The sequence below is a fragment of the Grus americana genome, chromosome 1 (assembly GCF_028858705.1).
Source record: "Grus americana isolate bGruAme1 chromosome 1, bGruAme1.mat, whole genome shotgun sequence".
NCBI lineage: Eukaryota > Metazoa > Chordata > Aves > Gruiformes > Gruidae > Grus > Grus americana.
This window is the reverse complement of record NC_072852.1, coordinates 205,961,010-205,974,628: the sequence shown is the minus strand read 5'-3', so window position 1 is coordinate 205,974,628 and position 13,619 is coordinate 205,961,010. Positions and strand designations below refer to the sequence as shown.

Below are 13,619 nucleotides of genomic sequence, written 5' to 3'. Positions count from 1 at the left end.
CAAATACTGTCCTCCAGATACCTGATGGAAACTCTCATTATAAATGGGGACGGGAAGAGAGAGTGAAGCTCTCACGCTACTCTCAAGCTACACCCCCAGTGCTGTTGCAGACACAGATGTGGAGGAGAAATTTGTGCCGCCAATTATTTTCTTCAAAATTCACTCCCTATCTTTTACTTATATTCTGCAATTGGTTAAGAAAGAACAGTGAAATATCTCAATAATAATGGTATTGCTCAGATAGCTCTCCATATGGCGAAGAAAAAGAATACATTATGCTCTGCTTAAAAGAAGAAGGGAGACTGAATGAAAAGGAAAGATGCACAAAACAAATAAGAGAAGAGCTCAGAAACAACTCAGACTCTGCAGATGTGCTGCATCTGTTTGCTTGCCCACTGGGGACACTGAGATAGAGAGATTAAGGCATTTATACGGAGATGGTTAGACAACTAGATCAGATATGCAAAATGCAGCTAGGTGGACTTAAATTCTATAGCAATGATAATACTGTAACAAAGGGGTGAATATAATTCACTGTCTATGCATTAAACATTGAACATATATGCCATAAACCAGCTCATGTTCTTACAGTGATGGAGTAAAACCAGAACTGACCTTGCAAAGGATACACAAAATCAAATGAAATTTTAACCTGTTTAAAAGCTGCGTACCACTTCACTTTCAAAGAAAGATAAAACTTATACAGTCCATTCCTGATTATATTAAAGGAAAAGGTAAAAATATGTCCTTGTAGAAATATTACTGATGTGAAGTCAAAAAGAAGGAAGGAAACATAAAAAGTTGCCATTCAAAATAAATGTGTACCCTAACAAGAACTCTAAGTAAAAGTCAGCTAAAAGCAAAAATAATACAGCCTAATGGGTACAGCATGTTTGCCTTATCATAGTCTTTAAAAATAACCCTGATCTGTAAACTTCACAAGGGAAGATAAAGGCCATAAACTCCAGTCTTTATGACTTAAAAAAAAATCTGTTTAATTCCATCTTTACCTGCAAAAATAAATAACCAATGAAAGTCACCTCTTCACAAGTAATTCCTCACTATTGTCATAAATAACTATAGTATGTAAAAAAATACATTTATTAGCAAAAATGCTTCTGGCTTTAACGTTCACTTTGGAAATATTGAGAAATGGAGTCTCATAAGTTATTCATAAGATCAGAATTAATGCAGTCACTATTCCTGGCTCCTGATTAAATGCTGTCTTGTAACCTAGTAACACTGGAAATAATGACCAGATGATAATTTTCTGTGAATTGAGTCAATGAAGAGAAGCTTTGATATGTCAAGTTGCAACATTACTTGCCCAACAGAAATATGCCTAGAGATCCATCCACAGTTGTGGAGACAAATTTCCTTCTGTGTTTGTATGGGACAGTATATGCAGACAACGTACACTTCTAACAAAGGGTTCATTCTCACTCTTTCACTATGATAGTTAAGACAGTGGTAGAATGTGATGAAGAAACAGAAATTTACAGTCTTAGAATAATGAAAAAAGGAATTCAAAGTGAGGGGTTTTTTTTCAGCTCATCCTCACAGATATTCATGGACAGAATTCATTCAACATGACGTTGAGCTGTAAATCCTCTGACAGACTTCCATACAGTATACAAGACCACAAAAGTGTATAAAACTGTGTCACTCATCACTGATAACTTATCTTGCTAGAGGCTTCAATATAAAAGACAAGCAAAAGACACAGAGAAAAAACTCATATTCGTATTGCCAAGATTTAAGACTAGAGTTGTATTAAGAACCCTCAGCAAATTCCAAAATGGAACAATTCCTCTTCCCTGTGAATCTAAAACAAATAAAGGACAATTTCTAAAAATTAATCATAAAATACCCGGGATGGGGGGGGGGGGGGGGGGAAACCACACAGAAAAAAAGCCAAACAAAAGCAAACAAAGACAAATTAGTAAAGAAAAATGCGCACACACATATATTTGTACACCACACAGGTTCAGAAAGCATAAACCATTGAAATGGATTCACTGAAGCAGAGAAAAATCTCGGAGAATAGGTACTAGACAACAGTTACTCAGTTAATGCACAAGTTACAAAAAGAGACCTAATTACTTGCGGAAGGTAAAAAAATAAAAAAAAAAGCAAGGAAAGAAAAGTATAGAAGGGCAGAGAAGTATTACACGTTAAAGCAGAAACTTGTCATTGCCACAGGAAACAAAAATAAGGAAAGAAAAGAAAAGACGGATGAAGATCAGCCTGGATCCTGAGGGTAGCCATTAAAGGCACGGGCTGGGAGCGCGCACTGCACAGACGGATGAACACGAAGCGGCCGAGGAACCCGAGAGAGGCGAACGGGAATGAGCCGCGCCGCCAGCCCTGCCCCGGGCTCCGCGCCCGCGCCACCTGCGCGGGGCCAGGCGCGCAGCGACGGCGGGGGCGGTCTGGGGGGGGGGGGGGGGACCGCGGCTGCGCGGCCCGCGCAGTGCTGGCGCGAAGGCGGGGCGGGGAAGGAGGGCGCAGCAGCGCGGAGCGCACCGCCGGAGATGGGGCGAGGCGGGGCGCTGGGATGCGTTGAAGCGGGCCGCAGTTAAGAGCGGATGGATGCTGGGGAAGGGAGTGGGGAGGGAAGGGGCTGCTGGAGCCGCCGCGCTGCAGCTGCCGGCCCCGGGCTCGCTGCCCCCGGTGTTTTTCCAGTTACAGCCGCCCTGGTATAAAGGCGGAGATCGCGCGGGTGCGGAGCGGTGCGGTGCAGGGAGCAGCCGCGGCTCCCGGCGCTGGCTGCAGGGCGCGGAGGGGAGGGAGGGTCATTACCGCTGCAGGCGAATAAAAATACATGTAAGGAAAAAAAAATAAATACCTCCATATATGTATATATAATCTACCTGGAAGAGGGGTGGGAAGGAAAGGATGGGGGCAGAAAGTGCTTTCTGGGGAAAGCTGGTGGCTTGGGTTAGAGAGGAGTAGCGGATCAGGGGAGAGCGCTCGCCAAGTCGCCCTCTTGCCTTCACGCTCCGGGGCAGAGGAGTGGAGAAGAGGAGAAGATCGGGGAGGAGGGCGGCGAGGAGGAGGAGGAGAGGAGAGGGGGGTCCTTGTGCGCTTAGGGGTAGGGGCGAGCCGCGGGCGGCAGCGTGAGGTGGCACACGCATAACCACACATACACATCTATACATACACACGCGTCCAGCCAGGGGCGGGCAGAGCCGCCGCCGCCCCCCGGGAGCAGCCGGGGGAGGTGCCTCCGTCCCCCCGCCGGGAGGGGGCACGGCGGGGCCGGGAGGGGCTCGCGGGAGCTGCCGGCGCGGATGCCTTCACCTGGGGCTGTTCATCAGTGAGCCAGGCGAGCAGGAGAGGCGGTCGGGTCTGGAGAACTACCGCTGGATGGTTTAAAAAAAAAAAAAAAAAAAAGAAAAAAAAAAAAGGGAAAAAAACCCCAACTCTGCAATCCTCTGCTCCCCACAGGCTCAGCACCATAAGGGACTGCTATATTTGAGGCTGTCAGGAGGATGGGAGAGAGAGACTGAGAGTCAGGGCGAGAGAGAGACGGTGCCACAGCAGCGGTAAGTGTCTTTGCCATTCCCCCAGCCAGGCACTGATTTCCCTGGTTAGACTTTGGAGTGTGTGCAGATTATTTGTTGTAATATCCATCGCGGCATCTCCGTGAGCAGTCTGCTGTGAAGCCAGCAATGGTGAGAGATCCCGATTTTGGGTTTCCTACTCCAGATTTATGTGTTTTGCTTTTTGTTTTGAGTCTTACATTGAAATTGTTGTCATAATTGAGCAGAAAAGTTGAAGCAGAAATTACTGTGATCTACTGTATGCTTCCTGTCATTTAAGTAGCTAGCAAACTACTGCAGTGAATGAGTTGTGAAGAGAGATGTGAGGCTTTTAGAACAAATACATACTCCAGAGAAAGAATGCCTATTTTAATGTGCTAATTTTTCATGTTTGGGAGAGCTACCATGCTAATGCTTGAGGGTGAAACAGAAAATAACCTAGTGTATTGAGTTTACAGTGATGCACTAAAAGTTGTGTTGTTATGAAGTTCAGAATGGTACTTGGCTTTGGGATAAACAATTATCTCCTGAATTAGAAAAGTACGGTGCCTGGACTGTTCTCCTTTGCTGACAGGCAGAGGAGATGGAATTACATAAAGATGCACTGATTTTTCCTCTCTGATGTGAGGACGGTAGATAAGACTGTGGAATGTCTATGAGCTGGCTAGACGATGAACTGAGAGTTATTTCTGTAACACAGAGCTTGAAACTGTGTTTTTAGGATTTTTATCTCAGAGAAAAAATCGGCATCCATTGCTGTATCTGTACTTCTTCAGATGTTTCGTTTCATTCCTGTTGAACATAGAAACTTCATAAAACAGAAGTTACACAAGATAGTGTAATGTGACTACTTAGGACTAAACTTTTCTACGTGTGGCAATATTTCAGAAATTTAACACAATGTTTTTACAAAGTTTGTTCTTTTTTTAATTGAAAAAGTAATACTTTCCGTGAATGACATGTTTTCAGTAAATTCTTTTAATGAAGGACCTGATGCCAGTTTTTCTAAGGAGTTACAGCATTCTCTAGTCTTCAGTGAGCTTTGGATCTAACCCTAAAGTTTGAAACTACAAATAAATTGCATGCTCACTGTTAGCCAAAAGCTAAGGGGGATTCCTGATAATTAAAATTTGGATGACGTTTTCCAATTAATAAAAGTGCAATCAATTATTGCTGAGTTATAGTAGAACTCCTTCAGAAGTACTTTATGGCAATCAATATTAACACAACATCAGTTCATCGTGATTAAAATTATTACAGTGGATATCAAAAGAATTAGCAATAATTGGGCCATTATTTTAAAGTGCTATAAAAATATTTATTAGAATTTGTAAAAAATATACTTTCATAAATTGTCTTTAATTACTGTAGCATTTATCTGCAAAGTTTCAAGTTTAAAAAACAAACAAACAAAAACCCCAGCCCTTTCAATATCTGTCTTCTTGGGAGGGAGGAAGCTTGTTTACTAGTGTGAGGGATACTAAAAGGAAGACAGAAAACTGAGACATGAACTATAGTAACTGAGGAATATTTCATGTACAGTGGCCCTCTGTGGCAATATACTTTTACCTATGTGAATGATTAAGAGATGTGGTTAGGAAGACATAGTCTTGGAAGACAACAAATATATAAAGAAAGGAGGATGAAGTGTGAAGCATTCTTGAAGGTGGTAACGGCTAAATAGTTTTAAAAGTGGACTATTCAACATGCAGTTCTGTTTCATACAATTACACAGCAAATGCCCATGCAAAAAGTCAGAACTAGCAGAGCGTGACATAAAAGTGTGAAGATATCTGCAGATGGTCTGGAGACTAAGAGTGTAGCTTTTAGTTTTGTTGGTCAATATGAAGCTGAAGGTCATACTTTGAATTCCAGGTTAAAATATCAGGGGAAGGGATCTTAATTTCATTTTATAATGAGGGCAGATGTACTAAGAATGAAAACAGAAAATACAAAAACTGACTGGCTGAATTATAGCTGAGAACTTGGAAGAAAATGGCTTTGAAAACAGATCTTGAGGAACAATATCCCAGCAGCTAAGATAAAATGTATGATTAAAAACTCTGCTGTTAGGAAATAATAAAGGGCAACTTTAAGAAATGCATAACTTAGAGGACTGTCGGCACAGATTCAATACAGGAAGGTCATGACTGGCAAATTTGCTTGAGTCCCCTGAATAAGTTGCTGACATGGTAAACTATTGGGGAATCAGTGATATGATTTATGGGGGTTTCAGAAAATGTCCACTTCTGTGCTCCACAAAATATTGATTTGGAAAGTAAATTTTGGAAGGAGTGCTGGAATGAATTCAAACCTGACTTAGAGATAGGGACCAGAGGGTGTCAGTAAAGGTAAAGAGCTCTGGATGAAAGGAGGAGGTTAAAAGTGTGATGCTTTAAGTGACAGTCTGAGATCCAGTTTTCCTTCTTGCTTGTTATAAAGCTGGCATGTTCAAAAAAAGTAAATCTGATTTGCTAGCAATACAGAAAAATCTGTTCCACTGAACAGATTCAGCACACTGAAAGTTTTCTGATTAGGTTAATGATAGGAAATTTTATTATGTAAATTAATATTTATTATTAGCAATATTTATTAAGTAATTAATGCAAGTCTTTACTAAAGGCATCATAGGAAACCGTACGTGAAGAATATATATATATATACACGCACCAAGGGGCTGGCACGGAGCCAGCTGAGGTTCAGCGGCATTGGAAAAAATGTTTCTTCTGAATGATTTTGTCTTTCTGCATGTAGCCTGCAACACAGATTTTGGTTCCTCTGAATTCACTGCATAATTTGCCACTGTTGGGCTGCTCCCTCCATATGCTCCTGCTAACTGCTTCTGCATTGCACTTTCTCTCGGTTTCAGAACAACCTCAGTCATTTGAACAATTTCTCGTACTCTAAAATAATAAACTGAAATCCACCACAGTTCATACTGGGTTCTTAATTCCTGAGAATAAATGTCAAATAGGCATTTGCTTGCTAATATGATATTGTTAGGTGTTTCACAAAATTTACTTTCTTCCTTCTGTACATAGCTTCTCAGGAGCTTTTTTCCAGGGTCTGTCACACCCTGTATTATCAACTTCTCAGCACTTTACAAGGGAAAAATACTCTGTCCAGAAGTGATGGAGTCCCTACAGAGTTTTATCTTCTGGGCAATTCTGATCAGTAACACTATGCTAGGGGCAGGTGCCTTTTAAAAAATTATGAAATTGTTAAAACTTAGTAGTACAAATACATTCTGCTTTCACTTCAATTTCAGATTTCATAATGTGTGTATATATGCGTACATCTGTGTGTGTTCACACACACATATACTTTATATTAGAGTAATGTGTCTTTGCAAGCTGGAATGGAAGCAACAATAACATTTTCTGGTTAGTGGAAGGAAATGTAATCTGTTTGTTTTTATAATTAATTTCTTGGCTGATTTATGAAAACATCCTGAAGTGTATGAATCATAAGAAAATGTGATCTTTCCTTATATGCTGTTTTCTAAAAGGAAGCTCAGGAAGATTTCTCACTGTACTTCATAAAAGCTACAAATAAAATTTTAGATGTTGCAAGTGGATGTATAACAAATGAGTATGTCAGTTCTGTATGCTGTGAATATAGTAAAACATTAGAATTACCATCCATGTTACAGCTGATGTTCTTGATCACATATGCCCATACTTAGTCTGTGTAGTCATCCATTCAGACTAGCTCCTAAGCTTCCAGAGGCATGAGGTTATGTCAGAATGACAGAGTAATTCATGCTGTCATGTAGTAGTTACTAACACCATAGTTCACCTCTTTACATCTCCTTCAGGACCAAACTTACATGTCAGTCTCGGGAAAAATTGATAACTCTTCTCCATTCCCAGACCTAGAAATAGAAAATACATCAAACTCTTTCCATCCATCAGAAATCTCTTTTGGGAGTTTCCTTTTTCAGTATGCTTTTAAAGGTTTTATTGTAAATGGTGTTAAACCATGATGATATCTTTGGAGAACCTGCTCCTGCTGGAACTAAAAGCAGACAAACATCGAAGGTAGTTCATTGCAGTTACTGAGCGGGGTAAAGGATGACAACTTCCCATTCAACATACAGGGAGTGTGGCTCCAGCGTCCTTGTGAGTGAGAAATGCCCAGTTTTTAATAGCCAGAAGTTTAAGATTTACTGTATATCCAATGGGACTCCTAGCCTGCAAGTCATTTTGATCAAGACTAAATGTATGGCTTTATAATTGATGTAGATATAGTACAAGCTCAGTCTTTTGGGTGCCTTCCCTTACCAAGTAACATCGCTTTGCAAGAATTCATGAACCCCATTTTATTGTTATGGCTTTTATTGTCTTCATTAAGTACGTGAGGAACATTGCCCTGTGGGTTGTAACCAACCTGCTATAGCAATGCATTCAACCAAGAGTGGTAGCTACACAGATGGGCAGGTAAATGAAAAAGATTTTATGGTCATAGTATCAGAAGAAGCTGATGTAACAGCATAACCTCCTCATAATATTATTTTGAGAAGACATTCAGACACTAAGCTTGAAAGGTTGTAATTCTTGCTTAGCTATAAAAAGACATATCCAGAAGATGTGTTTGTTGCAGTAATCTCTCACAAAATGTGCTCTCAAAGCTAAGGAGTAATTGGCAAGCAGCTTAACAGAAGTTTACTTTTGGAAAAAGTGATTAATTACTACCTGATTAAGTACACATGCATGATCTTTTCTGCAAGATGACCAGTTATCCCCATTAGCTTACTCCACAGACTTTCATATGCTATCTACTCTCAGTTATTTGCAGGTCTCCACATAGACCTCGAGTGTAATGAACAAAACCACATAAAAATGAGTTAACAAAAGTCACAGTATATATTTTACCTCTTTTTTCTGAGATGGCTTTCACAGAGAACATTTTCCAAAAGTTAAGTATTACAGTCACTCAAAAAAAATTATTCTGGACGTGCTGGAACGCTTTTGTGACGTTCAGCACTGCTGGTCTGGCAGAGTCATTCAGCTTTGTCATGTTCATATTACTGTGATGCAATCAGGATTATTCATTTATCTTTACATTTTGTCATTTATTCCTGTGATGGCTTGGATGGAGGACAAGATATTCTGAAATGGATGAAATAGAAAATACTGAAAATTTCATGAGCTCTCTTGTTCCTGTATAGCAATTTCAGTATGCCTAGCACACAAAAACGTGGTTGTATTCTAAACAAGCATTTGAAGTTCTGAACATGAGAAAAATTAAAATTCCATTCAGTTTGGTTTTTCTATGCTTACTGATTTCTTTTCCACAAGCATTCACTGCCTGGAATATTATACAGCCCACTTTCTCAACCAAATTAATGATATTAAACTTTGTATCTAAGGTTGCACATACATACTTTCAAAGCTGAAAAAAAAATCAGATATAATTCTGTACCTGTTATTTAAGTTACTTTGATGTACAGTTCACCAATTGCATATATAAATTGCAGATTTTTCTGTTATGGCGTAACTTGTGGGTACATCTATTTACATATATTTACGAAAATGTAGATGCTACTTTAAAATGCAGTTGCCCCAACTGTCTAATTCACATCACCAGTCCATACTAAATAGTATTTAGATTAGAACTCTGATTGCTATGGAAGATTTGTTGTTTTATTAGCAAGGTCCTCTGACTCCATTATAAACCTTATCATTATTATCATCATCGTAGCAACTAGGCACTATAATCATAAATCAAGATTGCATTGTACTAGGAGCTGTAAGCACAAAATGGTCCCTCAATCAAAGAACGTATGGCTTAACTCAAGAGCTCTTCCCTTTTTGCTATTATTTGTGATCTTTGAAAAATCTTACATCTAAGGGGAGACATCTGTGTTTCACAGCCACGCTACCATGATCATGTACAGATTTCTTCCAGATTACCTCCCACACCAGAAAAAATACCAAAACCAAGATATGATCTGCATCACTATGACATGTGTAATGATCACACATACGTGCTATAAAATGCCTTTCAAATTTGTCTGAAGACTGTACCAGCAGTCCACAATTACCTCTGAAATGCATGCTTTTTAGACCTCTTTTCTAAATTAATTCATTCTTCAGCTTTCCAAAATCTCATGCAGATCAAATTGTATTAAAAACCAGTATATGGACTTTCACACAATATTTTATTAGAAGATAAATTCTCCTTATTAAAACTTTTTATTTGTTTTTATCAATCCCAAAATCATGAGTTAAAGAAACCATATAATCTACTCACTCCCATGACATGGCCTTAGTCTTTGTTTGGGTTTTGACTTCTGCATATCTGAAGTGACACAAGCTCTTGATTTCTCAGTCTCATATTATGCAAGATGCTCAAAATGTTCTTACTCCACTCTAACATATGCAGTGTCATGTATTATTGCTTACATAAAACTCAGCTCAGGGAATCTGGGAATAAAGCCATGACTTCTCTGATGTCATAACATCTCTTTGATGTGTGTGTGCACAGCTTCTCAACTCAAAACCAGTTAGGTAGTATTTCCTCTGTCTGGACTTTGGGGATACAGGTTGGACACCGAAATAGCTTCAGGCTGAGAAAGACTGTTACATGTTTTTAAGAAGAGTCATAATTGAAAACATAGATCAGATAACGAGGGAGGATAATTTATTAAGAGGACCATCAGCACACAAAGACATAATTTAGAAAACATGATATATAGCTGAAATGTCTGCAGTCTTGTTTTCCCCCTTGCGTATCACAACTGACAGATTGATAACACCTAAGTTTTTATTTGACTTATCAATCACTTTGTGCCTGAGTCATTCACTCATGGGCATAATCCCCTGTTTGTGACTTCGCAAGGCATCTCTGGAGGAAATTTGAATGTCACCGGCAACGAATTGAGACATTACTGAAGGCATCGGGCGGGATGAGGATGTTTGCACAAGGGCATAATAACAACAGGTGAAAATATGCAGCATCAAAGTAGCAAAATTCAGTGGAATTTGGATTAAATTCTTGCATATTTTCTGCAAAGCGGAAGCAAGACAGTTAGACTGATTGATCAAGCCCTGCAAAAAGCAAAGCCCTTTTATATAAAATAAGTAAGAAAGGTTGAGTGATTTGAGAAGCATTAAATGTATGGGAGTACTAAAGGTTATACCCTTGAAAGGTCATTTACCACCAGAAGTTACTTGTTCAAAATTTCTGTTATGTCTATAAGTTTTCATTAAATATCCATAAGCTACTATCACGATTCCTTCTCTGTCAAGCTTTGCAAAATAGTTCTTTTGAAACAGCGTGACTTTAGTTGTGAAGGCAATTAGTAAGGGAATGTAAAGGATATTTTTAAGGATTTCTTTCAAAGCTTACAAAAATATGTTGAAATTATGAACAATGTGTGCATGATTATACAGGATTATAGGATCAGTAAACCAGAATCAAGTATGAGAGAAAAAAAGACCTATCATACTTTCGGCTATTTTGCTTCATCAGAAAATGATTACATGACTTCATATGTGGCATTCTATATCGAATAAAAGCTGGCATATAAGACAGGATGATGATTTTAATATTTACTAAAAATATTGTTTATTTCAACAACTGCGTGCTAGTTTCATGTGTTATCTAAGATTTCAGAAAAGATAGCAGGCTGTTTTGTGGGGACTGGTTTAAAATCAAAAGAACGTGGGTTACGAGAAACCTCTTGCAAAACCGTAAGGGTCACGCTTGCTTTTTGCAACCTACAGGAGTGTAACTGAGCAGCTTAGGGGATCCCAAGTATTTCTCTAAAAACTACCTGTAGGTGGTATAATAAGATCTGGAATATTTTGTCAGTGGAAGAAACAGACTGTAAACAGCTATATGCAAGGCAGTGATTTTGGACTTTTGTTATTATTTCTGGGTTTATTATAATATTGTGATGAGGTAACAGAGCAAAGCAAATACAAAGGTTTACTTTTTTTTGAGCCTCATCTTGTTGTTTGAAGTGGCTGAGAAAACCTTCACCATTAACTTGAAAATAAAAATTAAACCAAACAAAACTAACTTCCAGGATCAAGCACACTTGTAGAGAATTATTTTACTTCTTTATATTGTATGACAGATTTTAAGACACCTTGGAGGCATAGGAAGAAATTCTTTTTCCTTGTTTAAGAAAACAGTCCAACAGTTCTGTCAATGGAAACTTTGGTGAACTATGGACAGAAAGTCCTATCACAGGAGATTTTTACTGCTTTCTACTAATTTTTATTTTGAATTTATTAGTTACTACTGTATAAAAATACGATTGGATTTTGTGACATTAGTTATATTTTTTCCTCTCTAATGCAGTCTATTTTATTGCCATTTTCCTTTGATTTCCTCATCACCTGAAGTTTTCCCACATGTTGGCTGGCATGAAATTAGTTTTCTTAATTTGTATGCTTGATTTGCCTTTTCTGTAATTTGGATTTTATTGCCAATGTCAGACAAAGAAGAAGGAGATGAGGGAAGTATAGAGAACACAACCCTTCATCACTCCCATTGCCACATATAAAGGCAGCAAATAAGTGTATTATTTTGTTAATGCAGTAAAGTCAGAGTCCTCGTGGCTTGAGATACATTAAAGAGACTCTCTAGCACTCCAAGGACTGCCAAATTGGATGATGCTGAGGGAAAAGAAAGAAAAAAGAAATAAGGAAAAAGCACTTTCACATAAAATCCACACCGTATGTAACAAGCTTAAGAAAGAAACACTTATCCACAGCTGAAAGCACAGGTCACTACAGCTTGAGTTTAAGAGCTGGGCTTTGCACTGAGAGGCTGTAAACACCGGCTGGGGAGCGCAGAAATGGTGGGGACCGCGCAGTGATGAATCCCACTTTCTCTGCTCAATACTAAGTGAGGGGAAGAAGAGGAGAGTCCACGTAAATTGTTCCTCTTCTGTGTCACAAGCCTGCACCTGCAAATGGGCAGTCCCTCTAATGGGAATACGGAGGGTCACGCAACGCGCACGCACAGAGCGCTGCTCTGCGTTATGGAGGGGTTTTGATACGCTGGGTAGGGGCGCTGACCTGAACGCCATTGGGAATCAGAGGTGGTGTGCCTACCGTCCTGTCAAGTTATACTTCTCCTAAAAATACCTTAGTGATCCTTATGACGTGTTCTGGGTATAGAGTAGGTCTTTTATAGGCATATTTCTTCTCACCCAAAGCATGCATTTAAAGAGCGTGTCCTTAAATGTAACGAAAACAGGCAGTTGAAGTCCGTTTGCCGCTAGCAACTGCTGACGGTTGTTTTCTTTACCAGTTTGTGCTTATCTGTTATGCGTCCTCTAGTGCTCTTTCCTCATTGCTGCAGAGATGGCCATATCCTCACAGTTTACCTTGTAACCGTGATCAGTTTTGGTGGCTAATCCTTACTCAGAAGGACTCAAAACCACCCAGAGCCAAATTCTGTGCTGGCATAAGCAGGTGCTAAATTCGGTGGAGTCCTGCCTGCTCATTTTAGGATGGCTCCCCCACCTTGAATTTACCTGCAACCTTCAAACCCCTACTACCCTATGAAGAGTATTTTGCCAGGGAGAGTGACTGAGGAATTCTAGGCTGGATTTTAAATCTGCTACCAAATGTATTCTGGCTATGCTAGCGACAAGCAGAGCTGCACAAAAATTACCCATTTTTGTTCTGTAAGTGTCCATCTGCAGCAATGATGATTTTCTGCCTAAATATTTTATTCTTCTGTGAATGTGCAAAAATGTGGAGATTCCCCCCCCCCCCCGCCCCCGCCGGTTCTGCTGACAAGCAGAACTTTTTCATACAGCTCTATAATTAGGCTCCAGAGTCCTGTGGAGACACGCAGCGGAGTGGTAGGCTTTGTATTCTGCAACACTCAAAAGTTGCAGTTCACAGATGTGCGCGCTTACATCTATCCCACCTCTTTGCATGCTATAACTAGTGTCTTCCCTTCCCTTTGGATCTGTCCCTCTGTGTCTAACAAAAATGAGAATTTTGAGTGTTTCTGGTCCTAAACTGCAAATCGGCACTCGACCACTGTGTGAAACTGGTGACAGAATGAAACAGAGTTTCAGGTCATCATTGAAAATCCCAGCTC

General features: G+C 39.6%; 1 protein-coding gene across 4 annotated transcripts in view; it reads left to right on the top strand.

Moving 5' to 3' along the window:
- The first annotated feature begins 3,056 nt into the window (after window positions 1-3,056).
- The window catches only part of CNTN5 (contactin 5), a 753,708-nt gene continuing 743,145 nt past the window's right edge, over window positions 3,057-13,619 (top strand). For 2 of the 4 annotated variants that reach the window (XM_054805742.1, XM_054805482.1), the window contains exon 1: window positions 3,057-3,548. The gene's annotated coding sequence lies outside the window, so the exon portion shown is untranslated. Of the gene's footprint in view, window positions 3,549-3,637; window positions 3,678-13,619 lie in introns of those variants that run through there. The other 2 variants (XM_054805387.1, XM_054805567.1) reach the window with 2 other exon arrangements.